Source organism: Lynx rufus, unplaced genomic scaffold (genome assembly GCF_022079265.1).
Source record: "Lynx rufus isolate CCGP_SWC_20201006 ecotype Redwood Valley unplaced genomic scaffold, mLynRuf1.p SCAF_7, whole genome shotgun sequence".
Lineage (NCBI taxonomy): Eukaryota > Metazoa > Chordata > Mammalia > Carnivora > Felidae > Lynx > Lynx rufus.
The window spans coordinates 51,277,626-51,302,590 of record NW_025814889.1 but is presented as its reverse complement, the minus strand read 5'-3'; positions in this window follow the sequence as shown (position 1 = coordinate 51,302,590).

The following is a 24,965-nucleotide window of genomic DNA, read 5'->3' as shown; positions in this document are numbered from 1 at the left end:
TCTTTCCCACCTCTTTATAATCTCTCACTAAGGGATTGCACTGAGTACCAGAGTCCTCAAAACACCTTTAGATTCCAAGTGTTAACTTGGGGAGTCCATCTGCTGTTGTAACTCTATGGTGTTCACATGAAACTGGCACGAGAGCTAACAATCAGAGAGCCATATCCTGTATAATGTGCTTCTTCTACTGTGGCAAAAATGGGACTTAAATTTTGGCAGGAAATGAAAGAAATTTTGCATTTTGGTTAGTATTTGTGCTTCTTACCTCAAAATATAAATAGAGACAACCCCAGGTGTATGTTGGAGAATTGACTAACCTACAACACAGCCAATGCGTTTTAATGGTTTAATTAGAAATAAGGAAAAAATGAGTCTGTGATTATTACCTTGTAATGTCATTGACATTAAAGCAAGTGGCATACCCTTATGTGAAAAGCATGTATAGATGAAAATAAAAATAATTCAAAATATTTAAGCTCATATAAAAGTGAAATTTGGAAGAGTGTGAAACAGCATTTAAATGGACATACATTATTTTTTTGTTATTTAAATCAAGATAGTATGTTTTTTCAAGTGAATTTTCCAAATAACTACAACATAGTTCTAAGAAACATTAAAAACAGTTTTCAGGAATTCTAGTTCAAAATGTTGTATATATGGAAGCCCCTGATATAATCTTGCAAACTTTTATTAAAGCCACTTGTGAATTAAAAAAGAAGAGGTCAGAAACTCACAATCATACTTCATTCTAAGATTTACAGACAATGTGACATTAAATATAGTTAGGAATCCCTACTAAGAAAAATGGGACAAAACAGAAAAATTACCTTTGACTTTGACAAACCATAATTTCTTGGCTTCTCATGAAACACAAAATCATATGGAAAAGAATGTACATCTCTTATTGTTTATTCCATTGTGAGGTTTTTGTTTGTTTGAGAATCAGAGCCTGTATCAACTGGAAAACCAGATAACTCTCTCTCTATTAGATAGTCCTTTGTCAAAAGCTGGAATTAGTATTGCTGAGAGTTGATTTTATATATATATATATATATATATATATATATATATATATATATTCCTCCCATCCCACTCCTCTGATGGTTCTGATTTAGTGTATCAGAAATTGTTTTTTTTTTTAATGTTTATTTATTTATTTTGAGAGAGCAAGACAGTGCAAGCAGGGGAGGGGCAGAGAGAGAGGGAGAGAGAGAATCCCAAGCAGGTTCCATACCATCAGGGCAGAGCCCAATGCAAGGGGCTGGATCTCACAAATGGTGAGATCATGACCTGAGCTGAAATCAGGAGTTGGGCTCTTAACTGACTGAGCCACCCAGCCACCCCAGAAATTGGTTTATACATATAATTTGGAGGAGGTGAACCTGGGTGGCTCAGTCGGTTAAGCATCCGACTTCGGCTCATGTCTTGATCTCCTGGTTCTTGAGTTCCAGCCTTGCATAGGGCTCTGTGCTGACAGCTCAGAGCCTGGAGCCTGCTTCGGATTCTGTGTCTCCCTCCTTCTCTGCCCCTCCACCACTCACACACTCTCTCTCTCTTTCTCTCTCTCTCTCCCTCTCAAAATTAAATAAACATTTTAAAAAATTAGAAAAAATAATATGGATGAAAAAGGAAAACTAATTTTCATTTAAATTCTTCTATGTATATCTAGTTTAAATTTCTATGCCACTAGAATATCAATCTGAAGGGTAATCAGAATGCTGGCCCACGCCACCATTTTTCTGTATTCCCACAGAATTGCAAATTGCTTAAAATGTCTTTGAAACAAGTGATATTGCAGTATAATATATTCTGGAAGTTGTAGGTTCAGTGACACTAAAGGTCAAAAGACAACAAGCATCATGCATTTTGGCTAATATTGTGCAAGAAAAGAACTTGCCTGTCAACCAACAAAAATACAGGCCTGGTAAAGCTTAGCCATAGTTGTCAGCATCTAGGAGAATCAGAGGAAAAACATTTCTTTGAAAATATATACTGCAAGATCTAGAAGAATTTTCACAAGAATATTTGACACCCTTAAAGTGCAGGAAGACATAGACCTTCCCGTTTACATAATTTAGAAAGATAAATTAGGCAAATGCATGAGATGAAAAGGGATTTGGATGAGGTAAAACAAGATTGCAAACAGCATCAAGATATAATAGCGGAATTGAAATCTACATTAGGAGTTAAAAAAGGAAAATTTAAAGCTTTATAATATTAGTAGGATAGGTAAAATACAGGGTAACTTGAGATCCCATCTAAAGTCATGGATGAAAATGACTAGGAAAAAGAATAATGAGAGTAAAGTTATTAACTACAGAGAAAAGAGAATATAATAATTATATGATATAATTGATGTCTCTAGGAGGTCAGGACAAATGTAACAGCAGCAAGGGCCAAATATGTTTCTCATATTTCTTAACTAAGTTTTACAAATTAAAAAAAAAATTAATGTTTACTTATTTTTGAGGGGGGGGGCGGGGCGGAGAGGCAAAGAGCGAGGGAGACAGAATCTGAAGCAGGCTCCAGGCTCTGAGCTGTCAGCACAGAGCACGATGCGGGGCTCAAAACCACAAACCAGGAGATCATGACCTGAGCTGAAATCAGACAATCGACAGAGCCACCCAGGCGCCCCTAAGTTTTACACATTTTAAACCTTTGCTTTCTTTTCAGCACATTCTATTTTCCTGGATTACCAAACATGTTATATAGAGACCCTGTTATTTTGCTTTCTTCTAAAGATTCGTAAACTGTTCCAATTTTTTTTGTCTAAATCACTCAGTAAGTGATTTTTTGAGAGTTGCTTAACTACCAAATCTTCAAAATTGATGAAAATTTAATTCAATTTATAGATAGTTCTCTAGATGCTATGCTATTGTCTGTTTTGCTGCTATTTGTTTTGCAGTGTACAAACATCTACTGAGAATTACCAATTGTTCACAGATGATATAAGCGGCCATATCTTGCCTCTGGCACTTTTCATTATATAAATGGAGTACCTGTGTCATGTTTGTATATGTATGTGTGCATTTACTTAAATACCTAAATCTCTACTAACTTTTTTCTTAGGAAAAAACATGTTTTTTTAAACAACTTTTGGTATCTATAAAGGTGACCATAAGGATGACTTTGGCATATTCAAATGATAAAGTATATATCCTAATGTTAATTCACCTTCCCAGTAATACAATTTATTCAGTCATGGTTTTTTATTGTTCATTCATGTTACAAGACTGATTTTATAATTTTGTATTTTGGGTAGTTTAATAGCTATCTTCGTTCATTCAATTATAATGTCTTACTTGTTACTTTTTCTGCATTCATTCTGACACAATAACTTTGACATGTACAATCCAGTCCTGACACACCTCTCCACAGTTCACCAGTTCTTTAAACCCAGGGAATTAGTGGGGTTTAGGTATATTTGTTTCCCTTCTAAGAAGAGGAAGATCGTTTGTGCACCTATGATGGATGTTTCTCCTTAATCTCACCCCATCTATGGTGCATTTGTCTGAAATTCCTTTCTATCAGAAGTTTTTAATAGTTTTTTTTTTTCCTTAACATATGGGGTGGATAGAGATTTCCTGTACTTGTAAATGCCTTTATCTGTTTCATCATTGTGCCAGGCATGTAATTTTGATGGAAGGAGACAAACTGACAAAGTAACAAAGATAAAATCTATATCTAAAGTTGGCTTTTTATTTCGGGAAATTTTTGTTCATTTTTATGATAAGGAAATTTTTATTTTCCCACTGAGTAAATTAGATCCATTAAATTTATTTCTCTTATCTATTATTTAAAAATATGTTTTTTTCATTAAAATTTTAGTTTTATATTTCAAAGTGTTTCAAGTCCCACAGTGAATTACCAAAAACATTTCATATTCTCCCTCTTTTCAGTCATTCAAGACCTAGGTAAGATTATCTACCTAGATGTATGGTACCCAGGATCATATAATGTAGAGAATCATCTGATGAAGACATCCTTCACAGGATGACAAAATACTTATATCCTTGCTTCTAATTCACATCTTTTACTGTATGGTTTAAGATCCTGGCTTCAGAGTTCATGTGACATTGAAAAGGTTATTTAACCCCCCAATATCTTAGGGTTTTCATCTCTAAATGAGAATGCAATAATTTCCACTGCTTATGTATATGATTCAATGAGATGAGACATCTAAAATTTACACAGAATATGTGGCAAACAGTAAACACTCAAATAATAATTTATTATTGTTTGCTATTTGGTTAATGTTACAAACTGAGTCTTACGAGTTTTCTTTTGTATTAGATATCTAGGAGACTGGATATCTGCAGCTGAACCCCTTCTCACACATTCTTCTTAGACTCAATACCTTTATCCATGTAGCAAATGATCTTTGGCTTCTATGTGCATGGGCCAGTTCCTTCCTCTGGATTTTCAGAGAAGAGCCTAATGAGTTGAAGCAGTCCTTCTCTCAGATATCAAAGAGTTGATGTAAAGATTGAGAGATATTAGCAACTTTTTTTCTCCATGTGTAGAGTGAAAGAAAAATCCGTTGTGCAGGGAAAAGCAAAGTCTAGAGAACATGCCTTAACAGAGGTTGCATCCATGTTCTATGTGTTCCTGAGGTTTAGCACACCCCTTTTATTTCCAGCTTGGTTGTTCTATGAAATAGTCTATTATTTTTCAGTTTAGGTATGTTAACTAATAAAGCTAACTGCTGTATTTCATTAATCATGGCATTCATTTATAGTTCCATGTTGCCATTGAGTTTACCTTCCTCTGTCTCTATAGCCAATTACCCAACCTCTTATATAAATGGCCTCAAATGAGGCCTTCAGATGAGAGACCAATTAGCAGAAGTTTTAAAGACAGAATTGCAGTTCTAGATGATTTTGGCCTTGGTAGTTGATTGTCTATATTCTTTTCTCCTGTGTAGTCTTTTTAGAGTTTAAGTATTTAAGTAAACTGAACTTGGTTTTCTCTGATTCTTGAAGAAATGCATTTCTTTGGCTTCAACCCAGTTCAGTTAAATTCCTATGGAACTATGACAACATTTAACTGGCTTTTATTAATCCAGTCTCAGGGCCCTCTAATTACCGGAGTAAACTTTCTAAATGAAGTTCTAATAATATTACTTCCCACTCTACATACAATAATTGCCCATTAAATGTAGAATAAATGGTAAAAATCTTTGGCTTATTAGGCTCTCCTTCTCAATATCTGCCTTCATCTGATTGGCCAGGCTCATTTAGCACTACTCCCTTCTTCACATCTCATATAACATACAAAGTAAATCGCCTTGGAGATCCTGGATTCACCAGGCTATTGCACACTGTCTTTTGCAGTCAATGGTTTGCATTTAGTCTGGAATGCCATTTCTTTCTCCCTTTGCAGTTAGTATCTGCTTTTCCTTTAGAACTAATTTAGGCAACTATTTCCTATGTGATAAGTTTCCTGCCATCTTCATTAGAATCAATCACTTCTTCCTTATATTCTGCCTTTTTATATAAATCATTTTTAGCCCAAATATCATTCTATTGCTAGACCAAAGAATATAGCTTAGAGATATGACATTAAGAACCATGTTATGTTCACTGATATACATTTGTGTATCACCAGGTACCTACCACTTAGCTTGCTGTCAAAAATATATGATGGCTTTAGTTGTATGAAATTCAGGACATATTTAAGTTATAATCAGTATCAAAATATAACATTTGCTATTTTTCTTTAGCCTGTCAGATTTATCACTGAGTCTTAGTAGAAAATTATAGTAACTTAACATAAATTATTTTCTCCATTTAAAAATATTATTGGGCAAGAATCTACATATTTTCTGGTTCTGGATAAATAGAAATATCAGATTTTTTTAACGTTAAGGAAAAGTGAATGTATAACACAGTAAAAAGAAGACATGACATAAAGTTAAAAAAAATTGGTGTTAATCATGACTTTCTGATGTATTTACTTAAACTTAAAGACATTTTTATCACTTCCAAAATGTTGTAATGCTGACTTCCCTTCTCTGTTTTTTTAAATTTATTATTTATTTAATATAATTTATTGTCAGATTGGCTTCCATACAACACCCAGTGCTCGTCTCAACAAGTGCCCTCCTCAATGCCCATCACCCACTTCCCCCGCTCCCTCACCCCCCCATCAACCCTCAGTTTATTCCCTGTATTTAAGAGTCTCTTATGTCTTCCCTCTTTCCCTCTCTTTGTAACTTTTTTCCCCCTTCCTTTCCCCCGTGGTCTTCTGTTAAGTTTCTCAAGATCCACATATGAGTGAAAACATATGGTATCTGTCTTTCTCTGTATGACTTATTTCACTTAGTGTAATAGCCTCCAGTTCTGTCCATGTTGCTGCAAATGGCAGGATTTCATTCTTTCTCATTGCCAAGTAGTATTCCATTGTATATAAAAACCACATCTTCTTTATCCATCCATCTGTTGATGGATATTCAGGCTCTTCCCATAATTTGGCTATTGTTGAAAGAGCTGCTATAAATATTGGGGTACATGTGTCCCTATGCATCAGCACTCCTGTATCCCTTCGGTAAACTCCTAGTAGTGCAATTGCTGAGTTATAGGGTAGTTCTATTTTTAATTTTTTGAAGAACCTCCACACTGTTTTCCAGAGTGGTTGCACCAGTTTGCATTCCCACCAACAGTGCAAGAGAGTTCCCATTTCTTCACATCCTTGTCAGAATTTATAGTCTCCTGTTTTGTTCATTTTAGCCACTCTGACTGGTGTGAGGTGGTATCTCAGTGTGGCTTTGATTTGTATTTCCCTGATGATGAGTGATGTTGAGCATCATTTCATGTATCTGTTGGCCATCTGGATGTCTTCTTTGGGAAAGTATCTATTCATGTCTTCTGCCCATTTCTTCACTGGATTATTTGTTTTTTGGGTGTGGAGTTTGGTGAGTTCTTTATAGGTTTTGGATACTAGCCCTTTATCTGATATGTCATTTGCAAATATCTTCTCCCATTCCATCTGTTGCCTTTAGTTTTGTTGATTGTTTCCTTTGCAGTGCAGAAGCTTTATATCTTGATGAGGTACGAATAATTCATTTTTGCTTTTAATTTCCTCACCTTTGGAGATGTGTTGAAGAAGAAATTGCTGCGACTGAGGTCAAAGAGGTTGTTGCCTGCTTTCTCCTCTAGGGTTTTGATGGTTTCCTGTCTCACATTCAGGTCTTTCATCCATTTTTAGTTTATTTTTGTGTATGGTGTAAGAATGTGGTCTATTTTTTTTTTTTTTTTGCATGTTGCTGTCCAGTTCTCCCAGCACCATTTGTTAAAGAGGCTGTCTTTTTTCCATTGGATACCCTTTCCTGCATTATCAAAGATTAGTTGGCCATAAATTTGTGGGTCCAATTCTGGGTTCTCTATTCTATTCCATTGGTCTATGTGTCTGTTTTTGTGCCAATACCATACTGTCTTGATGATTACAGCTTTGTAATAGAGGCTAAAGTCTGGGATTGTGATGTCTCCTGCTTTGGTTTTCGTCTTCAATATTACTCTGGCTATTCAGGGTCTTTTGTGGTTCCATACAAATTTTAGGATTTTTTGATCTAGGTATGAGAAGAATGCCAGTGCATTTTGATTGGGATTGCATTGAATGTGTAGATTGCTTTGGGTAGTATTGACATTTTCCCTGCTCTGTTTTGAGATCATTTTTAGCAATATGTGCGAATATGTTTTCACTTTAAATTTTTAGAGGTTTTTTGTTTGTTTGTTAGATCACAATCCTTTCATGTTTGTTTAAAACACTATTGATGTTAGCATCCAACAACATTCCATACTTTGACTTACTACTTAATGACTAAGTACCTGTTCTGTACGCATTTCACCTGGTCTGTTTATCAAAGATCAATATAAAGCTCTTCTCACTCGGAATTTTTTTTTTTAAATTTTATATTTCCAATAAAGAAACATTCTGAGAAAAGTTGAGACTGTATCTGGGTATTTTCTTCTCATATGGTTAGGCATTCCCAGGTAGAATCTCCTATCTCGCTTTATATTTTGTATATTTTCCTTGTAGCTATACAAGTGGTTATTACTCTCAAACTTTCAAGCATATTTTCCATTTTTTAATTTTAATTTCTTTTTTTAACCTCTTTGGGTTCATTGGTAATCCATTGAAATTTTCTCACCATTTTCCTTTTGATAAATGGAGATTACACTACTTTTATAGTTTATATCATAAACATATGATTTTCTTTCCAAAAATGTTTTTCAATGATTACCCTAAACCTACTAAAATTTATATATAAAATTTTCTGTGGACTTTTCCCTCCCAGTAATAGTAGGTGGATCAAACTGCCAATGGAAAAAAAACACGTAAAGAAAAATTATAGATATTTTTTTAAAAAACTGATCTCAATAGCATTGAACAGTTGAGCTGAAAATGAAGAGATGCTAGGCCAAAATCTGAAGGTAAATTTATCCTAGAGACATGAGAATTATATCTGAAAAATAAAGTGTCTTTTGTCTTGGTATTTACCCATAGTTCAAATATGAGTATGTCACATCAAGGTCCAAATTGAGACAATAAGGTGGCATTTTAAAAAACCCTCTTCACAATAAGCTTGAAATAAAATGACCACTCTCAATTAAGGCTTAACGAAAATTAAACACTCTCACCTTCTCTAAATTTCTGAACGAGTAGCTAATTCTGCCTAGAAGTTGAGTATAGAAAGTGCACTAAAAACAAAACGAACACAAACTAAGACTCTGTGACACTTGCACAGATTTGCATCCAGATGTGCCGAGCTTGTGTAGGCCAGATAAACTCAAAGCTTTGGATTTGGTCTGTGATAGTCTGCAACCGATGATGAACCCTGTTCCTGACAGCTGTAAATGCAAATATTCTGTAGCACAAAAACACATTTTCATCCTGAATCTCAGGACATTTCCACCAATAATGTTTATCTTGAAAACAACAGTATGAGATCATCTAGCACAAAAGAAAACACAATTTAAGTGTTCCCAATATGGAGTGGGTAAAAATAGGAGGGAAAAAAGAGGAAAAGAATGAATGAAAGAACGTTGGGAAACAGCTCAACAAAGGACAGTTTAAATCTAAGATGTCATAATAATTACAATCAGTACAAATGGACTAAATATTTTCCTGTCACATTGGGAGAAATCACACCAACTATATGCTGTTTACAAGAGACAAATCTAAAATACAAAATACAGAAAGGGCAAAAGTAATGGAATAAAAGAAGAAATATTATACAAACTTTATTTTCAAGTACACATGGAAAAATCTAGCAAAAGTTGAATATTTATAAGAACAACCTAAACTCATATTACCATTCTGACCATAGTCTAATCAATTTTATCACTTTGGAGAATGGAGTGACACTAAACTGTATACTTGAAGTTATGTACACCCTATAGCTCAATAATTATATTAATCACTATATACAGTGGTACAACGCATTCACATGTGCACCTGGAATCCATATACTAGAATATGGCAGCATTGTAATAGCCAAAAACTTTAAACAATTCAAATGTTCATCAACATAATGGAATTGTGGAAAATTCATGTAATAGAATATTAAAAACAATGAAAATTAACAAACTATAGCCTCAGCGTATTTATTTTACAAACACAGTGTTGAGTGAGAAAAGCAAAAAGCTGAAAACAAAAAAATAGCAAGTTATGATTCTGCTTACATAAAGTTCAAAAGTAGGAAAAATCAAACCAGGCTTCAGCAGCTATGGCCTGTAGGTTAAGTCTGGCTTATCATCTGTTTATTTATTTAAGTTTCTATTTTAATTCCAGTTAGGTAACATACAGAGTTATATTGATTACAGGTGCTATTGGAACATAAACATGCTCATTCTTTTATGCGTTATCTATGGCTATTTTTGTGTTACAATTGCAAAATTAGGTAATTGTGACAGAGACCCCTATGGCTCTCAAAGACTAAAATATTTACTCTCTGGCCTTTACAGAAAATGTTTGAACTAAAGTCATTTTTTTAGGGGTGGGTATATAAGTGCTCAAACCTTAAGAAGCAAACAAGGAATAGGAAAATAATGATAAGTAAGCTTAATTTTTCCCTCTGAGGTTGGGAGAAAGGGATTGTAATCACAAAGTGACATACTCATTTAAAATTCCACCAAAAATAATGATACCTAGGAATAAACCTAATCAGAGTGGTGAAATATCTATACTCTGAAAACTACAAAACATTGATTAAATAATTTGAAGATGGCACAAAGAAATGGAAAGACATTCCATGCTCATGGATTGGAAGAACAAATATTTTTAAAATGTTTATACCACCCAAAACAATCTACAGATTTAAAACAATTAGTATCAAAATACTGACAGCTTTTTTTAGAGAGCTTTAACAAACAATCCTAAAATTTATATGGAACCACAAAAGACTGTGAATAGCCAAAGCAATTTGGAAAAAGAAAAGCAAAGCTGGAGGTATAACAATTCCAGACTTCAAGTTATATTACAAAGCTGTAGTAATCAAAACACTATGGTACTGGTGCAAAAACAGACACATAGATCAATGGAACAGAATAATAGAAAACCAAGAAATAACCCCACAATTATATGGTCATTTAATCTTCAACAAAGCAGAAAAGAATATCCAATGGGAAAAAGACAGTCTCTTCAACAAATGGTTTTGGGAAAATTGGACAGCTACATGGAAAGGAATGAAACTGAATCACTTACTTATACTCTACATGAAATTAAACTTAAAACGGATGAAAGGCCTAAATGTGAGACCTGAAACCATAAGAATCCTAAAAGAGAGCACAAGCAGTAATGTCTCTGACATTGGCCATAGCAACATTTTTCTAGATATGTCTCCTGAAGCAGGGGAAATAAAAAGCAAAAGTAAACTATTGGGACTACATCAAAACAAAAAGGTTTTGCACAGTGAAGGAAACAATCAACAAAACTAAAAGGCACCCTACTGAATGAAAGAAGATATTTGCAAATGACATATATGATAAAGGGTTAGTATCCTAACCATATAAAGAACTGATATAACTCAACACCCCCCAATAATACAATTAAAAATGGGCAAAAGACATGAACAGACATTTCTCTAAAGACATACAGATGGCCAACAGACACATGAAAAGATGCTCAACATCACTCATCATCAGGGAAATGAAAATCAAAACTAGAATGAGCTATCACCTCACACCTATCAGAGTGTTTAAAATAAAAAAACACAAGAAACAACAAGTTGTTGGTGAGGATGTGAAGAAAAAGGGACTGTTTTGCACTCTTGGTGGGAATGAAAACTGGTGCAGCCACTGTGGAAAACAGTATGGTGGATTCTCAAAAATGTAAAAGTAGAACTACCCTATGATCCAGTAATTGCACTACTGGGTATTTAACCTAAAAATACAAAAACACTAATTCACAGGGATACATGCATCATTATGTTTGTAGCAGCATTATTTACAATAGCCAAATTATGGAGGCAGCCCAGGTGTCCATAGATAGATGAATATATATATATTATTCAGCCATAAAAAGAATGAAATCTTGTCATTTCCAATGACATGGATGGAGCTAGAGAGTATAATGCTAAGCAAAATAAATCAGTCAGAGAAAGACAAACACCATATAATTTCATTCATATGTGAAATTTAAGAAAGAAAAAAATTAGCAAAGGAAATAAGAGAGGCAAACCAAGAAACATCCTCTTAACTATAGAGAACAAAGTGATGGTTACCAGAGGGGAGATTGGTGGGGAGAATGGGTGAAATAGATGATGGGGATTAGATATAGCACTTGTCATGATGAGCGTTAGGTGATGTGTGGAATTGTTGAATATTGTACACCTGAAACTAATATAACATTGTATGTTAACTATACCAGAATAAAAGTTAAACAAACAAACAATGTGACATACAAGGGGCTTCTGCACTGCTACTAATGTTCTTTTTTTTTTAACCTATATTAAGTGATTGTTTCATGTGTATTAGATTTACAAATGTTCAGTAAACTATGTATGTGGTTATGCATGCTATGATACTTTACAATTCAATGTCTTTAACACGGAAACAGAAACAAAAAACAGAAAACATAAAATAAACCAATGATATGCTAGGGCTTTGCATAAATATTTTATTTCCATAAAATATCCCTGAATTTCACTTGGTTGTTATTAATTTTCTTGCTTCCACCATCCAAATTCTGTAGCTTTTCAATGGTCAAAAGACATCACTTCCATATAGTGTCTAGCTTCTCATCAAATAAAGCGGATATCTAACAGAACTTCAGATCCTTTGCAATCTATTATAGAAATTATATTTAGTTAGGTCCCTTGAAATCAGAACTCATCTTCTGTTCATTTTCATCTCTTGTACTCTGCCTAGAAATTCCAAATGAATCTAAATAAAATTTTTGTTGAACTAAGAAAGAAAGCATCAGTCACTTATTTCTAATTTAAATATCTAGGATTCCAAATGCGGATCAGACAGCCACAGAACACTCTGTACATGCTTTTTTCTCATTTGCAAACTAGGGACAAATAAAGCTAACTAAATTTATAGAACTATTTACTAATAAAATTATCCCATTGTCTCTTAGAACCATAGTCAAAGGGGTCAACATTTTAAAATATTTCCAGAATTATAGATTTCCCCATTTTATACATTTTTATCTGAGTCCCAGCATAACATTAGGAAGACATGCTGGGCTGACAGAAAGCGTGTTCCAAATTTGGAGTCAACTGAAGTTCCAAAGTTTTGTGGGAATGATAACGTGCTGGTTCAGGGCTCCAAAACTTACATTTCTCCAGATGGAGCGTTGTTAATATTCTGGATTTGTGGCATTGCACTATTTTGAAACAAATAAAATGAAGCAGTAAAAAGTAAGTTTGTTTGCCATATGGCTGTTTATTTCTGTGTGTAGAGCCTCACTGTGAAATATATGTCTCCTCAGTGTGGGACAGCCACATATTCACACCGGCACACCTGCTTTTAGCATAAAGAATCCTTCTCGTAGATGACATTAAATTCACAGTATCACGATTTGAAGAATTTCTCTCATCATTTACGAGACTCTGGGGAGCGGTCTGGCTTATAAGACACAGAAAATGAGATTATATACCAGTAGCTTTTACCCTTTAAAATATATGTATTATTTAAATATGAAAAAGAACTGTTTTAGGTAAGTACAAGAATATGACAGGTAGGAGGTGACTCCCAATACTGTGAAGGAAGCTTGTGTTCCAATTCTACCTGTGACAGGGGTTTCTGATGCAGCCTTGGGCAGGGGATGACATTTCTCTACCTAATCTATTCTACCTTTATAATTGGGATTTAAATAATAGAATCACAGAGTTATTGATTTCCTAAAATTTGATCTCACTTTGCTCCAGGAAAGATACAGTGAGGATACCAAAAGAAGCAACAACTCCTTTCTTCTCTCAAAGGAAACAACTTCTGCTCCTAATCACTACAGTGTTGCTTTCAGGGTCAGAGGTCAACCTGTTCTTTGGAATTTGCTTTCTCTTTCCCACTGGAGAGTCAGAGAAAGTGTGACCCCTTACATTCCTACAGAGGATTTTTAAGTGTTGCTTTCAGGCTAGAATAAGAGGCAAAGACACTCTGCTAAGTTAAATACTCTCTGTTTAGCTCAGAGCCCAACCCTCAGACCTACAAACTCTTCTCAGATAAAACTGTTGAGATTCGATGGTTACTTCAATATTTTACTGAGGCATTCAATCAGTTCTTTTATGGAAATACCAGCCTTTATTACATAAATTTTGCGATCTTTTTACAAGATTTCAACTTCTTTGAACCTGGATAGTATAAAATATCTCTTCGACAAGTATTAATTACTTAAGTGAATATGATAAATCCTAGAGACTTTCAAATGTTGAATCTATAAACACAAAGCATATATTAAATATTGTTTATTATTAAAGAGGAAGATTCAGTCCATATTGTAGAGGTATATAAGCTCATAATGTGGTTGGAGAAATATAATTATGAATGAAAACAACTTTATTCTTAAAAAATATATATACTCTTGGGGTGCCTGGGTGGCTAAGTTGGTTAAGTGTCCAACTTCAGCTTGGGTCATGATCTCATGGTCCATGAGTTCGAGCCCCACGTTGGGCTCTGTGCTGAAAGCTCAGGGCCTGGAGCATGCTTCAGATTCTGTGTCTCCCTCTCTCTCTACCCCTCTCCCACTCACACTCTGTCTCTCTCTCTCTCAAAGGTGAATAAACATTTTTTAAAAATTTAAAAAGTAGGGGCGCCTGGGTGGCGCAGTCGGTTAAACGTCCGACTTCAGCCAGGTCACGATCTCGCAGTCCGTGAGTTCGAGCCCCGCGTCAGGCTCTGGGCTGATGGCTCAGAGCCTGGAGCCTGTTTCCGATTCTGTGTCTCCCTCTCTCTCTGCCCCTCCCCCGTTCATGCTCTGTCTCTCTCTGTCCCAAAAATAAATAAACGTTGAAAAAAAAAATTTAAAAAGTAAATATATACTCTTATAAATTATTCTCTCTCTTTTTTGCTGTTATTTATGTTTTGTCCAACTGTTGGGTAAATTCTGTTTTCTTTTGCAACATTTTCAGTATCAGTCAACTTTCAAGGCCCATCTTATTCAAGATGCTTCACTAGAAATGTCAACAACGTGACCATCTCTGAATTTTTCCAGGTTTTGTTGACAAACTCTGTCACACCAGTGTCTTATTAAAGCACCTAGAGCAGTTGTTATTTCTGCTCACCAGGTCTGATCAGCATGATTCATTATAGAGTAAATCAGTGTGAAGTTCTACGAATGTTTTAGTCTCTTAGGCTGCCACAGCAAAGTGCCACAAGCTGAGTCGCTTAAAAAAACAATTTACTTTTTCCCTAGTACTGGAGTTTAAAGTCAAGGTGTCAGCAGGGTTGTTTCCTTTTGAAGATTCTGAAAAAGAAGGTTCTATGCCACTCTCCTATCTTCTGGTGCTGTGCAGCAATCCTTGGCATTCCTGGGCTTGTAGATGCCTCCAATCTCAGCTCTGTCTTCACCCGGGGTTCTCTCTGTATGTTGTGTCTTCACATGGCCGTCCTCTTATGTGGGCGCCACCAGTCATCCTGGATCAGGTGTACACTCAACTTCAGTAAGATCTCATCTTAACTAATGACATCTATAAGAAGCCTTTCCAAATACAGTCACGTTCTGAAGGAATGGGGATTAGAACTTCAACACATCTTTTTTTGGGGGAAGACACAATTCAGTCCATACTGGTTATACATTCAGATACGTTCAAAAAACATTATGTCAGAAAGCAGGAATTCTGGTAAACATTAAGTAAACCACTAAAGGTATAATGTTGATGCTACCAGTTGAACACAAACTTCTTCTGACCCTACATAATAATTGGCTTTTAAAAGTACTTGTAAAATGGATGGAGAAATCAATTTGCTCCAATAAATCAACCACCTTCTGATTTACAGTTACGTTAATCTTCAACCATTGTCAAAGTTCTATTTGGCTTTTGTAACTTTGAACAGCAGCTTAAATGATGTGATAGGAACAACCACTCCTATGTCTTTGGTACTAATTTCTGAAATTCTCTTAGGAATGTGGTGCATTTAGTTTGCTGTTTGAGAATGAGATTCTATGCTGATAGTTTACCCTTAGTTTTTCTTGCCATCCATGACCTGTTTATCAGGTCAAGGCACCAATGTGGAGATTCTGTGATTTGCCATGCCTATCCCAATGAAGCATTCATGGATAGGAAAAAATAAACATAGGGTAGTTTGAAAATCTACTGGGCCCACTGTGAGACCAACTTGGATCAAAACTTAATTTATCACCTCACCACTATAAGCCCTTGGTGGTGGTCTATAAATAATTGGAAGAAAACATATAATATTTAACATATATACCCTTTCATTTAGAGAAATGGGTCTCCATTTCAATCATAGAGATTCAGGCTGCCAAGAACCACGAGAAATCTAAAATTGTATCCTGTTTCCAAGCTAATCAGTTAACCTGTCACAGTTTCTTGGATGCTTCCAGAAGACAAGAGACTCCTGGGTCAGAGACAAAAGATTTTATTGCTCAAGGCCCAGAAGATAACAAGCTTCATGTTTGCGTTGGTTCCCTTGCCCACAATTTCCACAGGGTCATGTGGCTTGACCCACATAGATACTATGCATGCAGTGGGTTAGCATCTGAGGTAAAGAACACCATGTTTAAGAAACTCCAATCTTCTATAGTAGATTACAAACAAACCTGCCTGACCTGTGCCACAGAACAAGACATTATGTTTGTTATCTGGACAAAAAACAAGTCTGTCCTCTACCCCAGAAAGAAGTACTATCGCTTTCTTCCACAGTTGTTTGTTATATAAATATCTATATAAAGGAAGTCCAAAGGAAAAGATTGTTTATACCTTTGCTCAAAGACTGACCAAAAACAAACAAACAAACAAACAAACAAACAAACAAACAAACAAATAAAAAGCAAGCGAGCCATGGAGAATCGTCTCTCAACACAAGTATGAATTTATTTAAGCCTGGAAGATGGGTAACAGGTAATTACTTCTAGTGGAAGTTATCCAAGTCAGGTTTCTAGTAACCAGATTTAAAATTTTTTTCCCCATAATATATATGAAGTATTACTTTTGTAAATTGTCCCAAATTAATTGTTTCTCAATGCATTTGTGATGGAGAGTCTTCTGGGCCCTTTTGTTGGTAGAGTCAGCAGGAGGTGGTAGAGGGAGAGGATGTAAAGTAAAACAGAGAAATTCAAACAACTCCTATCGTTTTAGCCTTAGGATTCTTTTCTGCACATAATGATAGGGAAGTTCTGGCATTTTTACCTAATTGAGTATAGGTTACTATTGAACTCAAATTGTATTCAGACTGTTAGAGCCAATTTTCACAACTTTAGTGAGCTATTAAATACAAAATGTCTGTTAAGTGCATTCTTATGGATATAGTCAGCTGGAAACTTCTTTTTTGAAATTTTATTTAAGTATAGTTGACATACAATGTTATATTGACTTCAGGTGTATAATATGGTGATTCAAAAATTCTATATATTACTCAGTGTTCACCACAATAAATGTAATCACTACATATCACCATACTATGTTTATTATTAACTATATTACTTATGCTGTACTTTTCATTTCTGTGACATTTATTTCATTGGCCTTATGTTTCTTGAATCAGCCTTTAGAATCCATTTCTGCATATACTTCTTGCACTCCTGCTGATAAAAAGTAGCAAGATTTTTCAATTATTTTTGGCATCTAAATTATTTTAATAAGATCCCCCAGGGGTGCCTGTGTGATACAGTTGAATGTCCAACTCTTTATTTCAGCTCAGGTCATAAGCCTAGGGTTGTGGGATCAAGCCCCATATTGGGCTCCATGCTAAGCATAGAAATCGCTTAGGATTCTCTCTCTCTCTCCCACTCATTCTCTCTCTCTCTCTCTCTCTCTTGCTGTCTCTCAAATAAAATAAATAAATAAATAAATAAATAAATAAATAAATAAATATAAATAAATAAATAAATAAAGATCTTCCTATACATCATGTAATCTCAATCTCTGGATCAAAAGCAATGAGGGAATTTGGGGATGAATGCTAAGCATAATATGCACCCCCTTGCTAAACAATTCTACATGTGAAAGTTTGGGAGCTCAGTGTTCTCATATTTATCTAAGTCTGACCAAATTTTGCCATCCCCTTCCTTTCCAGTTAATGCCCTAATCTTAATATGAGTAATTTGGTCAGGCTATGAATTCAACTTGAAAACAAGCTGCTCACTCTACTCGTGTATAAGCACTCTGGTTTTCTACCCTTGTTTTGAATGGCAAATTTAAGTCTCTGAGTTTATCATATACTTTTACCAAACTCTCTATCTTAGGAAAATGGTGAAGAATCTTGCTATATTATTGTCATCATTATCAACACACTTGAAAGATACAACTGCTGCTTGATTCTCCAAAGTTTTTCCTTCAATCATCACTTATTCCAAAGCAAACACACATGATAATACATGTAATAGTTCTGAGGCTGCAGGCCATACATATTTGTTATCTTATATTTATTTGCAAAAATGTTATCGTTATTTTCAATCTCTAAGAGGTAAGCAACTCATTTCCAGTCTCCCATCTTTGAGATCTGTTTCCTAGGACCACCCAGGTACCAAGAACTCCATAAGTCAAGGTTCAGTCAGGAATATAGAAACAATTTGGAATTTTAAATACATAAAATTTAATGCAGGGGATTTTTTAAGAAAGATAATAGAATTTCTGAGAACACTAATATAGAATGTGAGGAGAAAGGTTGGCTGCTAGATACATTACCCAAACAAAGGAATACCTAATTCCCTTTTCTTTCTAATCCCCAACATTCTCTCATTGTGAACTACTAGCTGAAACTAACTTGAAATAGTTGTAAGAGGAAATTTATAAATATGGTTGACTGCAAGGCATGGCAGAATATGACAGATAGAATAGTGCATGGCAGAATATGACAGATAGAATAGTGCCTTCCTCCCACCACAAAGGTGTTTATATCCAAATCCTCAGAACCTATGAATATGCTATGTTTCATGGCTAGAAGGAATTAAGACTGCAGATGGAATTAAGGCTGCTAATCAGTTGATTTTAAAATAAAGAGAAGATCATGGATTATCTGGATTGACCCAATATAATCACAAGTTTCTTTTAAATGTGGAAGAGTTAGGCACAAGAGATAGAGGAGATGCAGGAAAGAAGCAAATTTAGAATGATGTGATATGAAGACTCAACCCGCCATTGTTGGCTTTGAACATGGAAGGGGGCCTCCAGCCAAAGAATGCAAGCAGACTCTAGAATCTGGAAAGGGGAAGGACACAGATTTTTTTCTAGAGCCTTAAAAAGGAACAGAGCCCCACAGATACCTTGTTTTTAGCTCAATGATATTCAGTTTGGAATAATGATCTTCATAACTGTAAGACAATAAATTTGTATTATTTAAAGCCACAAAATTTGTAGTAATTTGTTATGGAGGCAATAAGAAATCAATACACAGAACAAGGTAAAAGGGATAGATATGAGGAAATGGACCATATCTAATACTCTTAATTCCCAACATAGCAGTTCACAACATCATGCATGATAGAAAAAGTGTCAGATTCTTCAATGCATAAACCTTAAGATATGTATAAACACTGGTGAGATCAACCTCTTTTTACCATTCAATCAATTATATTATCCTGAAAATTAAATTATATTAATAAATTTGAATTAATTAAAAATCAATACTTAAGTTTTTAACAATTTATATGGTATGATTAATACATGTGTGCATATTATCCCATTTTAGAATGACTTGTCATCAAGAACTTAAGGTCAACTCTCAAAATTATTATCAGAATTAAATATTGGTTCAGGAATTCAAGCTGAGGCTTCTGAAGAATTCTAGGATAGCATCAAATACAGAAGTCTACTTTGTTCCTATATCTTAAGGAATATATGGTTATTTTCAATCCAGGTGGGTGGGTTAGCTTAGAACTTAGGCCATCAAGTAAACCCAGACAAAATAAAAAGACTTAGTCCTCAGTTGACAGGACACTGCCATCATTCAATTCAAAGGTTTCATATGTAGAAAAGAATGGCTCAGGCCAATATGTAATATGTAAGTTAAGAGTCATGTGCTCAGAGTATATTATCCAATGTCAGGTTGCAGAAGTCTTAGAGGACATAGGGAGAACTGGAACAGAGTTACACAAGTGCAGACTTCCTTATTCAGAGGAAGGCAAGCATAGAAACAAAAATAAAAACACAAATAAACCCACAACCAACAAGAAAACACGTGCCCGCGCGAGCACACACACACACACACACACACACACAGACACACACACACACACACACACACACACACACACACACATTAAAAACAAAACAAAACAACAACAGAAAACAAGCCAGGCAGTAATAGAAAACAAGAAACAGAGTAGAAAACGAGACACAGCATTTCAGGATCCCAAGAAGTCAAGTGGTTCCTGTAATCAGTCCAGCTAGAATGATTGCTTTCTTGTCCTGCTTTAAAGTAGTCTTGCTCTCGATAAAGTGAATTCACAATACAGGTTGCTACTCAGAGTAGGGAAAGTGCAGACATTTGTTACAGAGAGAGGAATCTCTTCATCTGGGAACAGAGTACTAATAATAATCTATTTCAATTTTTTATTTTAGTCCTGTAGTCAACAGATATTACTTAAAAAAACTATGATACAACAGTCATTGTGCTACTCACTGAAAATACAAGGATAACAACTGTCCTCATAAAATTTATGATTGATTAACTTCAGTATCTGGGTTAGTCTGAACCATCCTATAAGTTGTTGTGGCCTTTGTGGTCCTAAACTAAATTATTACTCACAGTTTAACTGATTCTTACACTCTGTGAAAATAAGGTAGTTGATCATTACCATCCAAATCTTTTTCATTAAAGATGGAGCATTTACATTTCTCCCAGTAGTAGTAATCATGTTTCCTATTTTTAATTTTTATTCTTTTTTTTCTGGATCATCTCAAAGTTTTCAATGTCTTATTTAGGTTATGGAACTTAAAGTTACACATAGGAAAATCTTGCTTATATATTCAACAATGACAATTAAAATTGAGGAAGTTCACAGCCTTACTAAAAGGTTATGGAATATCTCTGGATTTCTGACGATAAAACTTTGCAGTATCTCTTAGAAAATAACATGAAAAAAGAATCTTTCAAGAGGCCTTAAAGCATAAATCTGTAGGATTTCATAGATGTAACAGGTTAATTCCAGAGTTAGTACTCTCTTGTGGTATTGTAGCATTTAGCATGTTAAAGATAAAACACATTTAATGATCACAGGAGAGAATGCAATTATAAAAGCAAGTTCATCTGCACTCTCTTCCTATTCTCCAGTTTAGCTGGAAAACTGGAGTAAATATCTGTGTGTGTGTAGTGCAATTTTAAAGGCATGGGAAAATGATACTTCTAGGTTAAATGATTCTGGCCCCAACTAGCTAGTCAGGAGCAGCATGGATGCAGAAATTGAAGTGTTGAATGCTTCTGATATGCTCCCACTGGATCATCTGATTAAAATGCTGCCATGCTAATACTGTTAGAATAATCCAATTTAATCATATCCTTAATCTAAGATACTGTTTTTCTCCGAATCTTTCTATCGTTTGCTAACCCAGGATTTTGTTGTGTGGTAAATATATTCTGACTGTAACATTTATGCTGACATAATTGAATGGTTATATGAAAACCTTTATTAATTAGGCTATTAAATCTCTATCACTCTTAACTCACATGTGACATAAGAAAGCCATGTCCAGAAATAAAGGCATAGAACTTGCATTTGGCAAATACTACGTTGTCTTCTCACTTGTCATTATGCTAAGAAAAGAAATAAACAAATCTTTTCTACCCATCACAAAGTTGCAGGAGACTCAGTCTGGAAGTATGTACTGATATTTACTCCAGAAAAATGTAAAGATAAAATCCTGAATTTGGAACACTGAGCCAAAAACAGTTGACCTATGCAGCTTATAGCTATGTTTAGATACAGATGCAAAATATTTTAGAAGTGGAGGCAGTGATGGGGACAAGATGGTGTGGAAGGTTGGGCAACTAAGATGTCCAAACATTGAAACTGTTTCTAGTAGTTACATGCTCATGAAAAGGAAGAAACAGTTACTGTGTTAAAATAGCCAAAATAGTGGGGTGTCTGGGTGGCTCAGTTGGTTAAGCCTCTGACTTCAGCTCAGGTCATGTTCTAACAGTTTGTGAGTTCGAGCCCCACATCCAGCTTTGTGCTGACAGCTCAGAGCCTGGAGCCTGCTTTGGAATTCTGTATCTCCCTCTCTCTGCCCCTCCTGGGCTCATGCTCTGTGTGTGTGTCTCTCTCAAAAATAAACAAACATTAAATTTTTTTAATTAAAAACTAAATGAATAAAATAGCCAAAATAAGTTGGAAGCTTTTTATTTATACTCTGCAGATTTAAGGTGGCAAAATAATATTGAATGAGAACTCAAACTTGTGTTGGCATAGACATAACTTCAGTGAATCTCACGAGCCATATCTTAGAGCAATGGGAAAAGAAATATTTCATTATATTTTATCAAATAAGGAATTTAAAAATTTAGCTGGTTTATGCAAACTCCATAGTTTAATTAATGCTATTTATTATTTGGAATATGTTTCCTTAACAAACACCATGAAACGATTAGAGCTGCTAAACTTATTAATAATGTTATAATGTTTTTAAGAAAAAAAGTTTCTTGGCATTGCATTCTTCGGCTGATGCAAGTAACTTCTTTGAATTATAGTTATTGTGAATTCACTGTGTACAATTAGGAAGGGAAAAACTTTCAAATGTAGTGAAGGGAAAGAATAAAGCTGAGAAGTAGCAATTAAAGATTTAATCATTACACCTCAATTCTCAAAAGATAATATAAATTGATCCACAGCTAATAATTACTCCTAACGCACACATACTTTTTTCACAACTTCTCAAAGTATAGCTATAACTGAGGACAAAGGCATTCATAAATGTTATATTAGGAAGCTTTTACTTTATGATGCAAACCATGGCTGTGACCCAAAGCAAGAATATACAATACCTTTCTGTGAGATATTCAGTCACTTCCATTCCCTTTGATGCTTTCTTCAGTTTCTGGAAAGAAGCAGAGGGAGTTCAGGTTTGTGGTCTGCTCCCCTGTTGTCCTTCATTGCACAGTCACTGAAACCGAGATGAAACCACAGCAGCTCACTCGTCCACATGCACACAAGCCCCTGGCTTTCATCAGTAGCTTTTCTTCTTTATGAAAGTTTCTGTTGGAGAGCAGTGCACTTGATTATACAGTCCATCCAGCTCCACTCACCATGGTCGGCTGTGAAATGGGCAATGGCAGAAAACTTGACAAAAGTTTTCTTCATCTGTAAGACCCTCAAATGAGTTATTTTTTCTTCTAGTGTTGAGGGGCAGATGAACTGAATATCTTCATGGACATACAGGAATTGAGAGATCAGTAAGGTTTCTCTGTCCTTAGCAACCTCTTTAGGTATTTCACTCTTCTGGCAGAACTAACATGGGGTTGAGTCAGCATCTCCATAACCAAAAGTGGTGGCCCTGAACATCTGTCATTGGATAAGACTGCTCAAGAACGAGGAAAGAACAACTCTTATAAATTGTATTTATTTTTGGGTTTTTTTTGGCTCATTTTCATAATGTATATTGAATTTTTCCTAAAATTTGTAAAGATAAAAATTCACTATTTTATAGTTGTAACAGTTTCTTTTTTACCTAATTAATGTAAACCCTTTTAAAGGTTTTTTTCCTTTAACATTTATTTATTTTTGAGAGACAGAGAAAGACAGAGGGTGAGTGGGGGAGGGGCAGAGAGAGGAAGACACATATTTCGAAGCAGGCTCCAGGCTCTGAGCTGTCAGCACAGAGTCTGGCGCGGGGCTTGAACTCGTGAACTCTGGGATCAAGACCTGAGCCAAAGTCAGACACCCAACCAACTGAGCCACCAGGCACCCCAATGTAAACCCTTTTTTAAAAAGGTAAATTGATGCAACAATATAAAATAACAAATACAGCAACAATAATATATAGATTCAAATAACCTGGAGAGGTATGAAATCAGTTTTCTTACTCTAAAAAGGTCTGACTATTAATATACGATGAAATTTATTAAATCTTCCTAGAAAACATTTCCCTTTAGGGCTGAAAAGAAAATGAAAGACTTTCACTTCCATTTTAAAAATTTGAAATTTTAAAATTTAAGTTTAAATTTTTAAAAAGTTAAAAATTTGAAAGATTGATTGAACAACCAAAAGAACAGCGGGTCTAGTTTAGGATTTCTCTTATAAATCACAATGTTCTTCCTTTTAGACTTTAGAACTTAAATTTTTTTCATTGACAGTATATACATTTATTAATTGAACAAGTGAAAATATTTAGTAACTTCTATAGGCTAGGCACTCTTCTATGCATTGAGGATACAAATATAAAAAGAACAACAACCAGACGACATCCTTACAATGAAGACCTTAAAACTTAAACGGGATTGAAATAAATGCAAAATGAATACATCATATAAGGATAGATGAGGTAAGTACTATGACAAAAATAGTAGAGTAAAAAATAGGCAGCAATGAGGGATGGTAATTAACAGGCTTTTTTTTAAAGGAATAGAATTTAGTGATTCATAACTTACTTACAACACCCAGTGCACATCCCAAGAAGTGCCCTCCTTAATGTCCATTGCCCATTTCACCCATTCCCCCACCCAACACCTGGCCAGCAACCCTCAGTTTGTTCTCTGCATTTAAGTCTCTTATAGTTTATCTCCCTAACTGATTTTATCTTATTTTTGTGTCCATTCCCTTATGTTCATCTGTTTTGTTTATTAAATTTTACACATGAATGAAATCACATATTTATCTTTCTCTGACTGACTTATTTCACTTAGCATAATACACTCTGGTTTCATCCACGTTGTTGCAAATGGCAAGGTTTCATTCTTTTTGGTCACCAAGTTACATTCCATTGTGTGTGTATGTATATATATGTGTGTGTGTGTGTATATATATATATATATATATATGTGCACACACATACATACATGAACTCTTTTGCAAATGCAAATTGGTGCAGCCACTATGGAAAATAGTATGGAGATTCCTAAAAAAATTGAAAATAAATTACCCTATGACCCAGCAATTGCACTACTAGGTATTTACCCAAAGGATACAGGAGTGCTGATTCGAATGGGCACATGCACCCAATGTTTATAGTGGCACTATCAACAATAGCCAAAGTATGGAAAGATCCCAAATGTCCATCAACTGATGAATGGATAAGATGATGTGGCGCATATATATATATATATATATATGCACACACATACATATATATGTGTGTGTGTGCACATATATATATATATATGTGCCACATCTTCTTATATACATAC